Source organism: Protopterus annectens, chromosome 12.part0 (assembly GCF_019279795.1).
Source record: "Protopterus annectens isolate FY-2018-M chromosome 12.part0, PAN1.0, whole genome shotgun sequence".
In the NCBI taxonomy this organism is placed as follows: Eukaryota; Metazoa; Chordata; order Ceratodontiformes; family Protopteridae; genus Protopterus; species Protopterus annectens.
In genome coordinates, this window is record NC_056746.1 from 80,103,093 (window position 1) to 80,116,517 (window position 13,425).

A 13,425-nucleotide genomic window follows, 5' to 3' on the forward strand; every position below is an offset into this window, starting at 1 on the left:
AAAAATAAAATAAATAAAATAAATAAATATACCCAGGTTCTTAAATGAATCTTCAGTTTTAATCACATCACTCTCTGCTATGTTAAATATTCACCTTTCAGTTTATCTCTCCAAATCCCATATGCTTAGTTTTTGATGTATTTCTCAGTATATTATTCTCCTGTTCTCAAATAGTCAATTTAGTCAAGTTCTTTTGCAGACATGTCCTATCTGTAATGCATGATCTGTAATGCATGTAATCAGTTTACCTAATTTTAAGTCATCTGCATACAAAACTGTAGAATACCTCGAATGAAAAATATAAGTCTGAAAGGGTCTATGTTAAATCAACAAATGCTTAAACTAGCGAACGCTAATTTATCGACCCTTTAACAACGAAAGCTTACAATCTCAAAGACATGGAACAGTGATTTTTTTTTCCCCCAGGGAAAAAAATTGCTGTTCCACACCAAAAAAAAAAAAGTTCAAAACACAAAATAAAGTGAGGTTCTTTGCCCCCCACACCCTCCTACTTAAACATACCAAGTCCGAGATCACACCACAGTGGAGGAAATGACAGTCTCGAAAATGGCCCAGTGATTTTTTTTTCCCTGGGAAAAAAAATTGCTGCTGTTCTGTGTCTTCGGTATTGTCAGCATTCGCTCTTAAAGGGTCGATAAATCAGCATTCGCTATTTTAAGCGTTCACTGATTTAATATAGACCTGTCTAAAATATGCAGTCTAAATAAGTATGCCTATGGCAGAGCCCCATTTGACACCTGGACTGTAACCAAGAACTTGACCTGTTCAGTTTCTCTGTGATACTTGCCTTGTCGTATTTGTAAGCCATGTAGCTATCCATCTTATCAAGAGAAAAATCAATACTTAGTTGTTATAATTTATAGATCAATGTTTTGTGTATGACTCTATCAAATTCTGAAATTAAATCTATATAAATTTAAACCTATATAAATTACACCACAGCACAAATTTTCATTTATAACTGCTATTATATTGTTAGAGAACATCATGCTACACGTGGAAATAGATCTATTGTCAGCAAATGTAGCTATGTGGTTTCAAGTCCCATCCTTTCCAGTTTTTACAATAACTTATCCAATATGACCGTCTTCTTTATTTTTTCCACAACATGAAAGAGATTCTAAGGGCCTGTATGATTCTTGGTTTGTCCTACTCCCCTTTCCCTTAAAACAGGTTTAATAAGTGCGTGTCTCCAATCTTGAGGAATGTCTCTATTTTTAGATGACCTAGTTAAATAACATATTGGTATTGCAAGTGCCTGAAGAAGTGTTCGCAGGTGATTATTATTAATTCTGTCTCCTCCCTGTGCCTTTTTTGGATCCAGTGTAATTGTTCTTTTTAAAACTAATCTAATTTAATTTCAATATCTGAGATTACCTGGATGTTGTGGAGCCAAAATATTTTGCATAAGATTTTGTAAACTATATTTATAATCTGTTGTGTCTGGGAATAAATTTTAGAATCTACACACAGTTTTTCAATTTGTATGTCTTTACTCCTTCCACATCTTATGTACAATTAAGATAGTGTTGCATTATGCTGACTATCTTTATATAAATTTTCTTCAATTTTTTCTTGATCTTATCATGCAGTATGTTTAATTTGTTGATCCAGCTTGTTTATTAGTTTTCAAAGATGCAGTTCTTCTTCTTTTCCCTTTCTTATATTTTTGTCTCACCTTAATCAGGTATCTTGTTCTTATGGTAATATATACCTTTGATGCTGTATACCTAGATCTTGATGTTAAACATTTTTTTTTTATTTTTTGCACTCAACAGTTTCTCATTCAAAACTTTCCACATTCCGTCCACAGTTTTTCCACTGAACACCTCACTCCAGTTAGTTTTACATAGTGACTGTTTTGCTTCCATATAATCTGTAATTAACCTTCTGTGCATTGGCTTAGACTTCAGTTTGGCAGAATTATTTAGCAAAAATTAACCTTTATAACCCCATGATCACTGCACATCAACAGTACTAAAACCTGACATGAAGCAACAGTAATTTCTTTAGGAACACAATGTCTAGCATGCTCTGTTCCCTGATAGTTTTTTTTTTTTTTTTTACAATCTGAAGCAAGTGTTGTTCCTGAGCATATGCTGTGAATAATTTCCTTGCTAATATTGTTGAATAAATATTATTCCAGTCCGTTTCTGGTAAATTTAAGTCCCCAGCCATTATTATTCTTCCTTCCTGTGTTTCATGAAATACATGTATGAATTCCTGTAGGTAATCAGCATTTGACTTTGGTCGTCTATACACTCCAAAACAGTTATATATTCACCATAACGTTCCATCTCTGTTACCCATGTTCCTTCTTCCTCAGCTGTTGGGTTTGGATCTGTTCCTCAGATCCAACTCATCTGCTTCTTCCAGTGCATGGAATACTCAAACTCTCAAGCTCCCCTTACCCATAATGTCCTGGTCACCTAACATACCCCATATCTTGTTTGTTGCTTTTTACACCTATACAGCAGTAAAGAATAGTGAAATGACAGAATCTGGAGCTCAAATTAAGGAACATAAGTTCCTCCGGCATCTTTAAATCCTTCCAAGAATCAAAGAAGGAGGAGGGACGGTGGGAAGAAAGCTGAGGAAGAATGAAAACAGAAACTTTATCTGATGTGGTCATTTTCATTCATTCTTCGACTGTTTGGACAGAGAACCCAGCTACCTAAAAACTGGAATGACTCTAAGGAAGGATATTCCTAAACACCATTGGGCCAAAGGCTGCTCTTCCCCTAGAGACCAGATCCAATCTGCAATGAGCAATAAAAGCATGAGGATGAGCCCCAGTTGCAGCTGCACAGATGTCATTCAATGAAGATCTAAAAAAAAAATATCTGAAGAAGTTGTCATAGATCTGGTAGAATGTACTTTTCATGGTTTTGGTAAAGACAAACTCAACGTTTTGTATACAAAAGTGATACAATCTGTTAACCACTGGGCTAATGTCACTTTAGAAACTGATTTGCCTAATTTAGATTCCAAAAAAGAAACAAATAATTGTTATGATTTCCTCAAATTTTGGGTTCTATGTAGATAAAATGTAATTGTCTGTGAACATCAAAGCGATGCAAGAAAAATTTGGAAAGAAGCCTGGTAGCTTGATACCTTGATTAATATTGGATTCTGACACCACCTTAGGAAGAAAGGAAGGATTGGTCTATAAGGATACTCTCGCCTTATGAAAAATCAAATAGGGGGGTTTAGATGATATGGCTTGTAATTCTGACACTCTTCTGGCAGAGGTAACAGCCACAAAAAGATAGTCTTCTAAGTTAAGAATGTTTGATTACACTTAGCTGATAGTTCAAACAGTGATTGTGCAAAGGTTTATAAAACAATCTTCAAATCCCAAAAAAGAGGAGTAGTGGGATCTTTTATTACGGGTCTAAGTAGGAAAGTTCATCTTAGAAAGGCTTTGCAAAGTTTGGAGGATGTTAAAGTAGTTGAGTTATTTACTCCTACATGAAATTTAGAAATGGCTGCTAATTATACTTTTACAGTAGTAGAGCTAGCACTTTAATTAAACATTACAGCTAAAAAGCCAAGAACCTTTGAAATTGGTGCTGAAAATGGATCTAAATTATTTTGTTGTGCCCAAACAACAAATCTTTTCCATTTAGTTTTGTAAAGTTTCCTAGTGGAAGCTTTGTGGGATGATAAAACAATGTGGCAGACAGGAGAGAAGAGCCTGGACTGCCTAGTGATCACCAGCATTGGAGAAACCATGCATTCAATTTTAGGCCTGAAATGTCCAGAGAAGTCATGTCTGCTGGGTGGGACAGTAGGTCTGGAGATGGATTCATGATCCAGGGAGGATGAAGAAGATGAAGCCAAAGAAAGGGAAACTAGATCTTACAAGGCCAGCAAGGGGCAATGAGGATAACTGTGCTCTTCAATCAAGATGCTTTCTGAAGATATTTGGGGATCGGGGAATGGGGGTAGGCATAAAGGAGACTGGAGGGACAATCATAAAGTATAACATTTCTTGGTGACTGCAAAGAACTTGCTGTACTTGCTGTTGAGGGGAGATGCAAAGAGATCACAGCATGGTTGTCCCTAGTGATGGAGACCCCTCATGAGGCATTCGAATAAATCTGCTTAACTTGTCTGCAACTACGTTGGACTTCCCTGAAAAGTGCATTGCTATCAGAAATTGATTGGACGAGATCATGCATTGCCATATTTGCTTAGCTTCTCAACAAAGGGGATAAGATTCGGTTCCCCCTTGTTTGTGGATGTACCAGATCATTGGCATATTATTTGTCTGAACAGCAATAATCCTGATGGAGAGAGTGTCTTGAAAGGCCTGCAGCACTAGGAAAACAGCTCTTATTTCTAAAACACTGATATGCGTGTTGGCCTGTTCAGGAGACCATGTGCCATGCACGATCTTTCCCAAGAAGTGCCCCCCACCTGATCTGAGAGGTGTCCATGGTCACCATGGCCTTGGTTGGGGAAGAACTAAGGGGCATCCTTCTTGTACTTGACTGAAGTGTATCCACCATAAAAGATAATTCTTGCAAGCTTGTGCTATTTTGACTTGACTGGATAATGGTTAATGGAAAATGGGCCATTGAGTCGCTAGTGTCCACTGAAGAATTCTCATATGGTGCCTTGCCAATGAAACCAGAATTATTGCTGCTGAAATTGACCCCAAGGTTTGAAGAATTAATTGAACTGAAAGAGAAGAATTTTGAATTATCTTTTTGAACAGGAAGTGAATAGATTGAACTCTGGACAAAGCGAGAGAAGCTGTTTGAATGACTATATTGAGTAAGGCACCAATGAATTCCAATATCTGTGTTAGTTTTAGATGTGATTTGCTGTGATTGATTGAAATCCCTAGGTGAGAGCATAACTGGGGTTCATAATCGCATGCTTGAATCAGATGATGCCTGGTAGGAGCAGTTATGAGCCAGTCATCCAAAAATGGAAACATCTGGAATCCCTGCAGTCTCAAGTGAGCTGCTACTACTGCCATACACTTGGCAAACACCCTGAGGGCTGTGGTGAAACCAAAGGACAGAGCTCTGAATTTTAATGACTGCATTCCAGCCAAAAGCATATATATATCCTGGACTTCTGTTCATTTTTATGTGGTAGTACGCATCCTGAAGACCTATGAAGCACATCCAGTAGTCCTTGTGCAGAAAAGGCAGAATGTACTTCTCACTCTTCTACTTTGGACACAATAGAAGAGTCTTTATGGGTTCTGTTCAAGCAGCTTTATTTTATACAAACACCACAATAGGCGTTTACTGACTTTAACTTAAGTAACTTATATACAAACAACAAGAAACTGCAGAAAAACACCTCCTTACACCACCAAACCAAGCAAATATTCGAAAGCGATGACCAAGGCAGGATGAGAATAATTCCAGTTTATTGCACCACAAATTAACGTAAACACGATTAAATACACATGAATGAACGCATTCACATTATCAGCGTTTTCGTCCAAAGGGACTTCATCAGATGAAATGCCATACTACGTTAAACAGGTCCTTTTATATAAAAACACATTATGTAACATCCAATCATTATTCATTCACATTATGAACCTACAAATCAACATTCTATCTACTACATAATTTAGTATTTCATCACTTCCTTTCCAAATAAAATCATTTCTTTAGTAGTCCATGTGTCAAAAATATTTTTTAAAAATAAATACATGAATAAATAAACTTTATTATATAAAACTCACTATGTTGAAATGTTGACATTTTGCAAAGAAGATTCTAAAACCATTTTTTAAAAAAACATTTGTTAAAAAAAACCTTTGTTAAAAACTTCTGTTTACTAATTCTATACGTGTGTGTAAAACAATGTTTTCTAAATAGGGTAAGGGTGACACCTACTGTCCAAATCAGGTAATACATATTCCATCACAACTTGGCTGATCTAATTTTCAAGAGGGGCAAAATAGAAATATATTCGTTTAGCCCAGGCTTTTTATTCGCCTCCAAAGCCACTTGCCACCATAATTCTTTATAGGCTATGTTTTCCTCCCAAGGGCCACCTCTTATATTCCTTTTTATTTGATCTAAAACAAAGAACAAAAATCAAAGAACAAAAAACAAAAAACAAAAGACAAAAAACAAAAATCAAAGAACAAAAAACAAAAAAACAAAAAACAAAAAACAAAAAAACAAAGAACAAAAAATTGGCTCCTACACAAGTCCTAGTATGTCTGTTTTGTTTTTTGTTTTTTGTTTTTTGTTTTTTGTTCTTTGTTTTAGATCAAATAAAAAGGAATATAAGAGGTGGCCCTTGGGAGGAAAACATAGCCTATAAAGAATTATGGTGGCAAGTGGCTTTGGAGGCGAATAAAAAGCCTGGGCTAAACGAATATATTTCTATTTTGCCCCTCTTGAAAATTAGATCAGCCAAGTTGTGATGGAATATGTATTACCTGATTTGGACAGTAGGTGTCACCCTTACCCTATTTAGAAAACATTGTTTTACACACACGTATAGAATTAGTAAACAGAAGTTTTTAACAAAGGTTTTTTTTAACAAATGTTTTTTTAAAAAATGGTTTTAGAATCTTCTTTGCAAAATGTCAACATTTCAACATAGTGAGTTTTATATAATAAAGTTTATTTATTCATGTATTTATTTTTTGACACATGGACTACTAAAGAAATGATTTTATTTGGAAAGGAAGTGATGAAATACTAAATTATGTAGTAGATAGAATGTTGATTTGTAGGTTCATAATGTGAATGAATAATGATTGATGTTACATAATGTGTTTTATAAAAGGACCTGTTTAACGTAGTATGGCATTTCATCTGATGAAGTCCTTTGGACTAAAAACGCTGATAATGTGAATGCTCATTCATGTGTATTTAATCGTGTTAATTTGTGGTGCAATAAACTGGAATTATTCTCATCCTGCCTTGGTCATCGCTTTCGAATATTTGCTTGGTTATATACAAACAAACTACTGCAATCATACAAGTTCATTCTCTGGCTGCACTCTCAAAATGGCACTGGGAATAGCACGTAACCAGTATTTATATGTGCATGCTCAGTCCTTGATATGATTCTTAAAGACACAGCACATGCACTCTGATCTACATCCTCCCTCTTTGAGAATAGATCATTTAACGTTATAAATCTATTTGGCATGCAAATATCACAGGTAGCTCATTGTCATGTCTTATACAAGACTATATATATATATATATATATATATATATATATATATATATATGTATAGTTTACTATCATAACATCGAAGATGTGAATGTAAACCTATCACATTTGCAATTCACACTTCCAAAGTTCACGACAGTAAAGTGTAATGCCGAAAGTACTGCAAAAGTCAAATTAGACTTAGTTGCAGTAAGAAAGCTACAACAGCAAGCAGTACAGACCACACCTGTACTACTAACATTCGTATGTTTTGCTGTGCCCCCCCACCCCCTGCCACGTATATATTCCAACTCCAAGGTCACACTAAAGTGGGGAAAAGGGTAATTTCCCAATCCCCACTGTACTGCGAACAAACCTTACTACGTTCATGTCACTGATGACAGCTGTGCGAATGCGCTTTGCATTTGCAAAGGATTCCCTTGCACTTATGCAGGTTAGGTGAAATGGAATCACCTGTTAGTCGGCATTCCGAGTTTCATCTAACCTGCACTCGAGATTCTAATATTAAACATATATATATATATATATATATATATATATATATATATATATATATATAGTTCACATTGGGCCTGGATATTCGACCATATCATGTAACATAAAACTGGGAATTGGGTTTAGCAACTGGAGCTGTTAGGTTCATAGGTTCATAGGTTAGTATTAGGCTAACTGCTCTTTTGGGCGATTTGAAGCCTAGCGGGTTACCCCATGTGAGAATCAAACCCTGCACCTTGTGTCTTTAAGGTAAACACCTTAACCATTGCAGAATGTTCAACCTTGAAAGTATTTGGAACATCTTCAGGAATGGAATCAGAGACTGAAACACACTCCCAGATGGGTACAACATTTGGTTTGCTCTGAGATCTAGAGTCTGTATCACAAGAACAATGCTGTGATGATGATTCTGGTGCAGGAAGAAGATATCTGCGATTTCTCCTGTACTCCACACCCTCAGATTCTACAAGGCAGGATCTCAGCTCAGGACATATACCTGTAACTTGACTAATCAGGTCAAAATCTTTCGCTGTTTGTATTCTCACTGTCTCTCCTTCCCTTGATGGATGAAGAAACCTGCTAGATGTATCATAACTGGACTTTAGGATATAATGTTTCTTGAATAACTGAGCTTTGATGGTTCTGTTGCTCTTAGCTTTAGGCTTCAATAAATTGGTAGTTCTGGTTTGTCTGGATAGAAGTCTTTGAGCAGGTGAGCCAAGAATATTGTCACGGTGTGTGTTTCTGAGATTAAGCAAATTCAAAAAGGCCTCGGTTTTGTCACACTTTGACCTTTGAAGTAATTGCTTTGCACTCTGCACTGCATGTTCATCTAGCTCATTTGACTGTGGATATTCTGGATTACTAATAACGTCTACAAAGTCCCATTCTCTTGCAAATCTCTGAAACAACTGACTAGCAAATTAAGTACTATTGTCAGAAATAACTTTGTGTGGACTACCATTGACTGATAAATTATGTTTCAACATAATAATAACAGTAGTGGATGTTAGTTTAGGTAGTAGATCAATTTCAAACCAGTTTGAATAAGAGTCTAAAAATACTAAATAGTTTTGATTGTTCCACTCAAACATATCAGTGGCTACTGTTGACCAACTTAATTCAGAAACTGGACGTAGCTGAAGCAGTTCTCTTTGCAAATCCGGTCTGGTCCTATTGCATACTGAACAAGAAGAAAGTACTTTATTAATGTCTTTCAGTAGTGAAGGCCAGAATACTAATTCTCTCGCTTTTCTCTTAGTGGTTATGGAACCAGGGTGGCCATGATGCAAAATCTGGATATATTCTTCTTGTAAGGAAGCAGGAACAACAATTTTAGGACCCTTGAAAATAATGCCATCTTCCATCAAAATTTCACCTGTGGAAGGAAAATAGGTTTGCACTTCAGGTGGTACATTAGATTGCTTTGATGGCCATCCACCATTAATGTAGTGATTAAGCTTTTGCAAAATGGGATCAGTCTTTGTGTAATCTATTAACTCATCAAGCCTAGTGGTAGAAAAATTACACACTGCCATCACTTCAAAGTCAAAATTCTCTGTGTCTAGCTGTTCCGTCATATTTCTGGGCAATCTGGATAAGGTATCAACCAGATACAGCAGTTTGCCTTTTGTATAGACCATTTTGAAGTTGTACTTTTGCAATCTGAGCATCATTCTTTGTAATCTTGTGGAGTTGAATGCATAGGCTTCTTTAGAATAGAAACTAGAGGTTGCTAGTCATTTTCAAGCTGAATAGCTCAACCACAAATATAATTATAAAACTTAGAAGATGCAAATACTATTGCCAAAAGGTCTTTCTCAATTTGAGGATACTGCATCTCAGTTTGGGTAAGTGTTCTAGATGCAGAGGCTACTGGTCTGCCCTCTTGAAGTATAACTGCACCAAGACCAAATTTTGAAACATCACAGGAAAGAGTGACTGGTTTGTTCACATCATAGTATCTTAATTTAGGTGGTGTGGCAATTTTCTGCTTAAGGTCTTCAAATGCCTTCTGATGCTGTTCTAACCATGACCATGCAACATTTTTGCATGTCAACTCCTTAAAGGTGCTGTTAACTCATTGAAGTCTTGTATACACTTGCCTAAATAGTTGACCATGCCTAGGAAATGCTGTAGAGCTTGAACATTGTCTGGTGTTGATATCTCAAGAATAGCTGCTTGCTTGGTCAAATCTGGTCTCAAGCCAGTACTGGTAAATAAACAACCTACATATGTAACTTATGGAAGTCTGAATTTGCACTTCAGAGGATTGAGCTTTAGGTTTACTTTATGTGCTCTGTCTATAACTCTCTTCAGGTTTCTGTCATGTGCTGTTTCACCATTGCCTCCGACCAATAAATCATCTACTATTATGGCACAAGGATAACCCAAAAAATGTGCTCCATTGCACACTGGAAGACTTCACTTGCAGAATTTATTCCAAATGGCATCCTTAGGAATCTGTATCTGTCAAACAGGGTACCAAAAGTGGTTAGTAATGAGGAGTTGCGATTAAGGATCACTTGCCAAAATGAACTTTTTGCATCCAAGACAGAAAAAAATAGTGGCATTCAGCATTAGGGCTGTGCCATCTTCGACTGTGCGCATTGGATAATATGATCTCTTCAATGCTTTTTCAAATATCTTGGGTCAATACATATTCTGATTTCATCTGAGCCTTTTTTGTGAGCTGTTACCATAGACGACACCCATTCAGCTGGTTCTGTAACTGGACAAATTATACCTTGCTACACCATTTTATCCAACTGAGCCTTAACTTCATCCTGCATAGCTCCTGGAACTTTTCTTGCTGGTCTGACTACTGGAGTGACCTCTGGGTCTAACTTCTTGGAATACGCAATGGGAAATTTGACAAACTTGTAATCAAAAACATCAGCATATTCTGAGAAAATGGGTTCAGAAAAATTAAAAATAGAAGACATACTTATGTGATGAATTTCTTTTGTAAAAGAAAGCAGATTCATTCTCAAACTATCTTTGAGACCCAATAAAGACTGTATTGGTCTTCTGACTACATAGAATAACAAGTTCTAACAGTTTTTGGCCAAATAACATGAAAGCATCACTGAGTCTTTGGTTTGGGTTTCTTCACCTCCATAAGCAACAAGTTTCACACTACTGGCTACATTGAGTTGTTCATTAGTTCTCACTTTAGCAAATCTGTCTGCTGATATAACATTACACTTGGAACCAGTGTTTAAGCTCTGTGGATTTACCATTGATCTGGGCTGTACAAAACACTTCTCTCTCTGCCAATAAATTCACTGCATCAACTCTCTCACCAATTACTGATACACCATCTGCACATAAAGCTGACTGCTGTGGCTCTACTTGATCAATTTGCTTTTTTTGAGTGACCTTTCTTTACAACTGTGTGAGGTTTACTTGATTTGCAAAACTTTTGGAAATGGTTCCATGTTTTACACTTGTTATATTGCTGACTGAATGATAAGCATTTCTCTCTTTTAGACTCATGATTTGCACCGCAATTGTGACAGTTAACAATAAAGCTGGACTTGGATTTTGCTGATTCAGGCTTTTACTGCACTGAGCATGCTCTTTTAACTGAACTAGTTTTAGAAATTGCTGGAAAACTATGTGGCCTCCCTAATGAGCCAGCAGGGGCTCTGACTGCCACATGCTTAGGCCTATTTCTGTTTGCCACATGTTGCATACTGTCTACACTTGCTCTGGAGCCTGCTGAAACCATACTCTTGTCACTTGCAAGCATACTTATGTGTTTTTCTGTCACCTCATGGACTTGACAAATCTCAGTGGCTTTACTCAACATTAAATCACTGTCACGAAGCAAAATCTTTCTCACAGCAGCATTATTAAGACCACACTCGAGCCTGTCCTTTATCAACTCATCTTTTAAGTCACCAAACTGACACATTTTAGCTTTGTTTCTCAGGTCAGTTATATGAGCTACAAAACTTTCCCCTGTTTTCTGATCTCTTGTGTAAAACAAATGCCTCTCCAACATAATATTTCTCTGTGGGTTACACAAATCTCTGAACTTGCACTTCAAACACTCGGGGTCTTCTCTTGATTCAGCCTGTACAACAATATGATGAATTTCACCTTTTCCTTCATATACTGCTGGTGCATACACAAATGAACGGCCTCTTTCTATGGCCTCTGACCCAGCTAGGTTCATCAAAATGAATGCCCTGGTGTGCGCATCTTTATCTGAATAAGTTGCTTGTATAAAAATATCGTACTCTTGCTCAAATATGCTCCAATACTCTGCAATATTCTGATGAAATACAAGTGGTAAGGGCGTTCAAAATCCATCTGCCATATTAACACATACAAGTGAAGAGTTTTGCAAATAAGCATGAATACATGCACATACACATATGCCAGAATTTTATGACAGTATTTATAACTTTGCTCAATAGCACAACAAGCCTCAATTTAACTGAAAATTGTTAAACAAGTCTCTCTCGGGCACTGTAATACTCTTGAAATTACTGTATTGCAATAAATCACCTCTTAGTGTAAGAAACATATCAAATAACTGCACGATGCAAGCCTCTGTGTGACTGGACTTTGCAAAATAAGTCTATCAGGCATTGTAATACTCTTGAAATTATTGTCTTCCAAAAGTAATTTATCATCATTTTAAGAAACATTTCAAATAAATGCATGATGCTACTGAACTGGGCAAGAGAAGCTTAGAGTCAATAATATTTCAAAGTAAATGTACTTTGTGAATAAACTGTGCACAGCACACTGAAGTTTCCCCAAAATGGCATTACCTTGCTAGACAACTCTTTACAGTACTAGAAACCCTTTGTAACGGCAGCACTTTGCACAAGAAACTACAAAATGGCTACACTTTGACTGTGCTTCACAAAATACATGCACTTTGCACACAAATAATCTCTTTAGAATACATACACAGTAAAAAGCATACACTATAAGCCCTTTTACACACTTTGAGATACTTCAAACAACTTTAGTTATGCCCTTGATACAATAGAAAGACATAGTTTTGCCAAAACACATGCAGTCACCCTGCTTTATTTATGCTTAACGTACCCTTTTTGCCCTTATTATATTCATTTTGTTTGTTTAATCTCTGTTCATGCCTATTGTATTTTTCTTGTGCTCATTTTACTCTAAACATGCCCGTTTTGTCTTAAACACACTTGTTTTGCTTTTAAACATACCTGTCTTAAATTTATGATAAGTGTTTTGTCAAATATCTTTTCTTTAAACATTTCCCTTGGTTAATAAACCTTTTGTGCCAACTCACTTGTTTAATAATGTGGTTTGTGCCCTTGTAATGCTTTGTTTTATCTTTTTTATAAAATAAGTAGTTTATGCAAATTCTCGTTACCTTTGATTCTTTTCTGGCTCTTTTATTTATTTATTTATTTATTTATTTATTTATTTATTTGCAGTTGTTTAACCAGGATAGTCCATTGGGCCTAAAGAACCCGTTTTCAATGGAGTCCTGGGGAGAAAAGCTCCACATACAGATTATACAAAGATTATGGGCCAGATTCAGGAAGCCTCCGTGTAAGAGTTATAACTCTTACACGGAGGCTGCAGTTAAACTGTGTGATGTCAGCATGTCATGCATATGCATGAGGTGCATGAGGCATGCTGAATCACACCAGTAACTCTTACACGGTCCGTGTAAGAGAGTAGGGGGCGTGTCTGTAGGCTAAGCTCTGCAAGTGGACACGCCCCCGGAAAACT

At 36.5% G+C, this 13,425-nt stretch overlaps 1 protein-coding gene across 1 annotated transcript in view; it reads right to left on the minus strand.

Moving 5' to 3' along the window:
• SLC5A11 (solute carrier family 5 member 11) overlaps positions 1-13,425 on the minus strand; it is a 717,678-nt gene that overhangs the window by 293,912 nt on the left and 410,341 nt on the right. The window lies entirely within an intron of this gene.